This window comes from Crocuta crocuta, unplaced genomic scaffold (assembly GCF_008692635.1).
Source record: "Crocuta crocuta isolate KB4526 unplaced genomic scaffold, BGI_CrCroc_1.0 scaffold53, whole genome shotgun sequence".
Classification (NCBI taxonomy): Eukaryota; Metazoa; Chordata; class Mammalia; order Carnivora; family Hyaenidae; genus Crocuta; species Crocuta crocuta.
This window is the reverse complement of record NW_027529432.1, coordinates 457,129-463,423: the sequence shown is the minus strand read 5'-3', so window position 1 is coordinate 463,423 and position 6,295 is coordinate 457,129. Positions and strand designations below refer to the sequence as shown.

The 6,295-nt window shown below is 47.4% G+C and overlaps 1 long non-coding RNA gene and 8 other non-coding genes across 11 annotated transcripts; all 9 read left to right on the top strand.

Annotated features, from left to right (window-relative positions):
- Nucleotides 1–1,006: 1,006 nt before the first annotated feature.
- Nucleotides 1,007–5,862, top strand: LOC144227904 (uncharacterized). 3 transcript variants are annotated; one of them, XR_013334067.1, is made up of 12 exons: nt 1,007–1,033; nt 1,404–1,456; nt 1,709–1,786; nt 1,977–2,027; nt 2,361–2,398; nt 2,582–2,630; nt 2,918–2,964; nt 3,144–3,178; nt 3,393–3,429; nt 3,806–3,848; nt 4,089–4,119; nt 5,643–5,862. It is a non-coding gene; the product is annotated as an uncharacterized LOC144227904 (long non-coding RNA). The 3 variants fall into 3 exon arrangements; XR_013334066.1 differs by having other exon boundaries at nt 5,639–5,862; XR_013334068.1 differs by lacking the exon at nt 1,709–1,786 and having other exon boundaries at nt 1,014–1,033; nt 5,639–5,862.
- LOC144227998 (small nucleolar RNA SNORD26) lies at nt 1,528–1,603 on the top strand. Its single transcript, XR_013334084.1, has one exon. It is a non-coding gene; the product is annotated as a small nucleolar RNA SNORD26 (small nucleolar RNA).
- LOC144228008 (small nucleolar RNA SNORD27) lies at nt 1,831–1,903 on the top strand. The gene has a single exon (XR_013334093.1). It is a non-coding gene; the product is annotated as a small nucleolar RNA SNORD27 (small nucleolar RNA).
- LOC144228007 (small nucleolar RNA SNORD28) lies at nt 2,217–2,291 on the top strand. The gene has a single exon (XR_013334092.1). It is a non-coding gene; the product is annotated as a small nucleolar RNA SNORD28 (small nucleolar RNA).
- LOC144228002 (small nucleolar RNA SNORD22) lies at nt 2,678–2,804 on the top strand. Its single transcript, XR_013334088.1, has one exon. It is a non-coding gene; the product is annotated as a small nucleolar RNA SNORD22 (small nucleolar RNA).
- On the top strand, nt 3,007–3,072 carry LOC144228006 (small nucleolar RNA SNORD29). The gene has a single exon (XR_013334091.1). It is a non-coding gene; the product is annotated as a small nucleolar RNA SNORD29 (small nucleolar RNA).
- LOC144227999 (small nucleolar RNA SNORD30) lies at nt 3,246–3,315 on the top strand. Its single transcript, XR_013334085.1, has one exon. It is a non-coding gene; the product is annotated as a small nucleolar RNA SNORD30 (small nucleolar RNA).
- Nucleotides 3,588–3,656, top strand: LOC144228000 (small nucleolar RNA SNORD31). The gene has a single exon (XR_013334086.1). It is a non-coding gene; the product is annotated as a small nucleolar RNA SNORD31 (small nucleolar RNA).
- LOC144228001 (small nucleolar RNA SNORD22) lies at nt 3,888–4,012 on the top strand. Its single transcript, XR_013334087.1, has one exon. It is a non-coding gene; the product is annotated as a small nucleolar RNA SNORD22 (small nucleolar RNA).
- Nucleotides 5,863–6,295: the final 433 nt, after the last annotated feature.

The following is a 6,295-nucleotide window of genomic DNA, read 5'->3' as shown; positions in this document are numbered from 1 at the left end:
GAACTAGTTGGTCTTAGTAACAGTCTAGAGGTGACTGGAACCTCCTAGCCGCTCAGGTGGGAGTTGCATGCAGCTCTGTAAGAACTCTTTACACCTAGGGTCCCTTACCTATAAAACGCAGCTGGTTATCTATAAAACCTACTTCTTGGGGATTTGGGAGTAATCAATTCGCGCAGTGTGCTTAGCATGGTGCTCCCAATGTTAGCTGGTATTAGTCCTACTTGGGGCACCCGGCTGGCTCAGCAGGTAGATCATGCAACCCTTGATCCCAGGGTCGGGACTTTGAACCCCACGCTGGACAGTGAAGCCTACTTTCTATATGACATATGTATGTATACGCCCTGCGACCAGCCAAGCTGCTAGCGACATCGGACGGGACAGCAGGACATAGGTGGTCGGTCAGAAAAAAATCAGGCCCTGTCAGAAGATTCAACCGGAGCACTTAAGGCCTGACTCACTTTCCCAGGATGGCTCCGTGCAAGGGGCCTTCTGCTCCCCCAAAGGCGCCCTCTACGCAAGAACCCTGCGCACCACGCGTGCAATAGCGCGCCGGAAGGCAGGCGTGTAACCGGGACGACGCCGGTCAAGGCTTCTGGATGAGGGTCAGGAAGCGTGGAGGCGGAGCCTGCACACCAGTTTAGGCTGTGTGTGGGTAAGGGGAGCTCAGGGAAGGGTGTGGGAGCAGGCGGCCGTGACCGAGACAGAGCGTCTCCCAGGATCCGTGAGAGGCCGGGACCTCGGCGTTATCGTCCTACAAAAAGCCGTACTGACCCCATAGCCACGGGACAGGCCCGCCATGGCGATTCCCTAAGACGCATGCGCGTTTGTTTTCGCGCCCCAGACGCTTGACCGTGCGCACTGCGCTCCCGCCTTCCCTGGAATTCTCTACCCACAACTCCCCAGGCTCGCGCGCTGTCTCCATAGGCGCGTGCGGTCGTCATAGCCCCGCCCCCAAATCCCGTGGGCCTCTGCGAGGTAGTATTTAAGCATCTCGCTGCGTCTTTTCTGCCTCGTTTATTTTCTACGATGCGTGGTGAGTACGTCTTTCATTTTGCTTTTTTAGTGGTCAAGTGAGGAAAAAATAGAAAGTGAGCGTGGTTTGCTTGAGCACTAACACATTGCATTTATTATTGGTCGGTGGGGGAGGGGTAAGAGCTCGGCCATGGCCTTGAGTCCACGAGGCATCTGCAGAGCTTTGTGAAGGACAAAATGGCGATGGCGGGCCGTGCCGGCGGCCGTCTCTGTGATGAGAACGTTTTCACAGACCTGTACTGAGCTCCGTGAGGATAAGAGACTCTGAAGAGACGGGCCTTGCACTGCCGAAGTGCGACACGGTCGTGGCCCCGGGAGACAAAGCGATTGTGAAATAGCCGGTGTTGACTTAATGTTCTCTTTGTCTGCAGGGTTCAGGCGCACGTTTGAACGCTCAAGAATGGAAGACAGCCGCCCTGTTGGAGTAAGTGTGTGGGGCCCTCCTTTACCCTCGCTCCTCTCTTGTCGACTGTGCGGGGGCCACTGTGGGATGTGCTACGGGGATGATACTAGGAATTGAACTCTCTCTTTCTGATGGAGTAGTGGAGAAAGCTTAAGTGTACTGAGTAGCACCAGCCCGCGGCAAACGGTGGGCTGTTTAGCGCAGACGCTTGAAGATCCATTCATTGCAAAATCTGAAACTAAGTGAGGGATGCTTCCTGCCCCCTTCTTCCAGATGTGGTTCAACTCCAAAGACCGTAGAGGTTGGGACAAAACCTGTTCCTGCAAACTAAGCATTCCAGTGATGCTCCAGGTGGGTACTGTGTCTAGATGGGGTTTGCTCAGATAACGCAGACCACTCTGTGATGAACATAAAAAAGACAAGCATATGGCTGATCTTAAAAGTGATGCCATCTTCCTACTGAGAAGTGGGCCTCAAGTATTGAAGGGTCTGTGGATAACTATTTTTAGGTACATATAATGTCATCCTTTTCTGTTTCTAGCATCTCCTCTCCAAGCCTGAGGAGTCCAACTGTCTCCAAGAGTGAATTCAGGTAATTACCATTGAAAGGGAGGAGTGGAGGGTCCCCTCCAGTTTTGCCTACAACCAGGAGAGCAAAGTGAGCAGTGTGACCTTTCTGCTCTTTGCAGCCAGTTCCTCTTGGGATGATTCCTGTGGAGGGAAGAGCAGCCCAACAGTACAGTTCTTGAGATGGTGTGCTCTCCCTCACCCATGTGTCACTGTCAGATGATTTGAATAGATTTGCTGATCCTCTGTGAGGTGCAACAATTAATAGCATGTTAGAGTTCTGATGGCAGTTTCTGTCAATGAAAAGACTTTGTTCTAGCCTGATATTTTTTGATAACCATTTGGTCCCCTTTTGCAGGTTGTCCTGATGGTGGTGATATGTTCATCTATCTTATGGTAAGTAGCTTCTCCCAGTACTGTGGTTTGTTAGCATATATGTGGACCCATTATCCAAAGGGTGATTTGTTTTTCATCGGGTGTATTTTTTTGTTTTGTTGTCGTCGTGACCAAAGACTTGATCCACCCATATAGCTTTCTGGTTTTTTCCTTGTAGTGATGTTTCTTAATCTATTTCTCTAGATGCCTACTGGTGTGCTCAGGATCGAACTCCTGGAAAGAGTTAAAGATGGTGAGTACTTGTAACCCTTCTGATTGTAGCTTGCCTCAGAAGTATACTGCCAATGAAGAGAGCAAGCATCCTGTCTTACCCCTGTTCTAGCCCCAGAGCCAGTAATGGTGAACCCACTGGGGCTAACTGGGAGAGAGGATGAGAATTTGTTCCATAAGGAACTGTCTGAGGTGTGGCACATGCTGGTCAATAGCATTTGCTTGGCTTATCTTCTCTTAAACCCATCAGTTACAGCTAAAATAGCTTTGGCTGTTTAGATAGTTGGCTAATTATGTGATTTTCTTCAGGAGCAGCTTCCTCGCGTGTGTTACCAAAAAGCTTCCAGAGTTACCAGGTTAGTTAATTAATCTCTGGTTCATGCCACCAAATAGGCAAGTTTCCATGATGAATCAAACTAGCTCACTATGACTCCACGATGAAAACATGTGAACACCTGAGAAACTGGAGAAAGCAGGAAAGGGGGGATGCCACGTGGAAGGGCTTTTTATCACCCACAGCTTTTTCTTTCTCTAGGTGCGGTTGCCCATAATGTGCTTATTTTCTCAGAGGTGAGTAGTTTCCATATGTGGTACCTGGAGCATATTGGGTACAAAAGAGACACCCTTAGGGGCCTAAGCTCATGATGACCTACATGGAATCTCGTTCGGCTGATAACTTGCTGTTGAGACTCGGAAATCTGATTTTCCTAGAAGTGATGGTTTAAGGGGGAACAATTTATTGCTGGAGGTAAGCATTACTGACTCAAGTCCTTGTTTGTTTCAGGTTCATCACCTGGTCTGCAGCCCAAGAATGATTTGAGGTAAACGCCTTTAATGCTGTCATTTATAGCTGTTACATAAAATTTGCCAGGTGTATTTGGTGGTGGTGGGGGGACACTTTGGGTAACTATTCTAAGAAATTACTGGCTTAATCCAAAGTCTTGTATGTGGACACTGAACCATCTGTGACAAGCTCCCACTCACCAGTGATGAGTTCAATACCGCCCCAGTCTGAACACTGTGACTGAAAGGTATTTTCTGAGCTGTGAGCTTCTCTTGGATTGAAAAGTGAGGAAGTTAGCTGGTGGTTTCTATCTAATCTGTGTGCAGAACCTACGTTAGAGCTGTGCCTTTCTAAGCAATAGAGACCCAGGGGTATGATTGGGAGGCTTATAGTTCCCAATCATTGTTTTACAGGTTCCCTCAGCTACTTCTCTGCTCAGCTCCCGTCCAAAGTCAGGTGAGTAAACCTAGATACAAGATGATGCATATTAAAACTTCCCAATGAAGAAACAGTCACATGTCTTACCTCCTGTCCTAGTCCCAGAGCCTGTAAAGGTGAACCCACTGAGGCTGGCTGGGGGAAAAGAGGAAGCTTGTTCCAGAAGGAACTGTCTGAGGGATTATAAGAGATTTCTAAAGATGGGAAAGGGAGAGAGAAGTCTCTTTGTTGAAGTAGAATGTACATTTTTTTTTCCAGGTTTGAAGGAGGAACAAGGTACATGTAATAGGTAAGTATTCAAATATTGGTGTTCATTTCATTTATTTATTTTTAGAATTTTTTTTTTTTAGGGGCACCTGGGTGGCTCAGTTAAGTGTCCGACTTCGGCACAGGTCATGATTTCACAGTTCGTGAGTTCAAGCCCCACGTTGGGCTCTGTGCTGACAGCTCAGAGCCTGGAGCCTGTTTCAGAGTCTGTGACTCCCTCTCTCTCTGACCCTCCCCTGTTCATGCTCTCTCTCTCTCTCAGAAATAAATAAAAAATATTTTTAAAAAAATAGATTTTTTTTTTAAATTTTTTCAATGTTTTGTTTCTGAGAGAGAGAGAGACAGCATGAGCAGGGAAGGGCCAGAGAGGGAGACTCAGAATCCAAAGCAGCCTCCAGGCTCTGAGCTAGCTGTCAGCACAGAGCCCGACACAGGGCTTGAACCCATGAACCATGAGATCATGACCTGAGCCTAAGTCGGACATTCAACCTGCTGAGCCACCCCAGCGCCCATGGAATGTGTTTTTGAGAGATAGCATGAGCAGGGCAGGGGCAAAGAAAGAGGGAGACACAGAATCTGAAGGTTTCAGGCTCTGAGCTGTCAGCATGGCCTGACACAGGAGCACCAACTCAACCATGAAATCATGAGCCTAAAGGTGGGTGTTCAACTGACTGAGCCACCCAGGTGCCCTGGTGTTTAGTATTTAATAGACTAACAGAAAAACAAAAGCATGCCTGAAACCAGGTATACTAATTTATTTTTTATTGAGTGGGGGACTGGGGCAGAGGGAAAGAAAATCTAAAACAGGCTCCATGCCGAGTGTAGATCCCACATGGAGCTTCCTGAGATGGTGACCCAAGCCTAAATCAATCACGGTCAAGCACCTGAGCTGTCCAGGCACCCTAGTGTGAACTAGTTTATATCTACTAAGAAAATGCACTTTGTTTTTCCGTACAGGAGTCCAGTTCTTCAAGAATATCAAAAGGGAATTGTCAAGTCCTGTTTTTGTACAACCTAGTTGTTGTGATTAACATAATTGTTTAAGCTTTTCTAAATAAAAGTTTAGCCTTCATTGTGGTTTGTGCCTCTAGCTGGACAGAAGGAAGTGGTCCTGGGGAATTTGCTGCTGTTGGCACTGTTCAATTTAATGTGGCACTGTGCCTGTTGCTGTCTAGCTCAGGGAAGCATTGTTCAGGGAGCCTTCTAAGGTCTTCCTGACCCCAGTATATGCCTCACTGCATGCAGAGATTCCTGGCTTTAGGTGATTCATTAGCGTTGCCTTAATTTTGACGGGCTTGGCTCATAAGGCGCAAGGAGCCAATAAGGCGTAGCCACCACTGGGTCTCTATATTCTTCCCTTTTTTCTGGAATTGTCCTGGTTCTTCTAGGTAATACAGGGTCCTGCTCAAAAGTCCCTGCTAGGGGGTATCTGGCTGGCTCAGAGCATGCAACTCTTGATCTCGGTGTCCTGAGTTTGAACCCCATGTTGGGCATGGAGCCTACTTGTAATTTTTTTTTAATTGTTAATGTTTATTTTTGAGACAGGGAGACAGAATCCCAAGCAGACCTCATGCTGTCAGCACAGAGCCCAACTGAAGACTTGAAGTGCAAACTTGAGATGGTGTGAGCTGGAATCCAGGGTCAAATGCTTAATGGACTGAGCCAACCAGGCACCTCTGAAAAATTGAGTCCATGCCAAAAGGCCTGCCCTCGCCAGCCATTGTCAATTTATGCTGCTGGTATAAATATAATTTGATTGGGATAATCCTGTTTGTGTGTGTTGTCTTCCATTTGCTCTTTCCGTGGGAAACCAGACCTGTTCACTTGGGACATCTGGTAGGGGTGCCCAGTAAACCCCTCCCTGAATTGGGATCGAACATCCATCTTGCCATCTACCTGTGCCATCGTATCTGAGCATAAATTCGGGGGTGGAATTATAATATGTGAATGGGCACATGGAAATCTACAATCTCCCTCAGATGGGTTGTCTCCTCACATACCTGATGTTTTCAAATCTGCATTTTAATTGGCCTTGGGCAAGCTGGCTCTATGGACAACAGTAAAGGAAGCCCGCAGACCTGTAGCACTTCTGGGGGACGGGTGTTTACGTGTATGTGAGTGGGAAGCTTACTGCACTGAGGTGCCCCAGGTCAAGGATTCTTCATCTTTTTTTTTTTTTTTTTTTTTTTTTGTTTTTA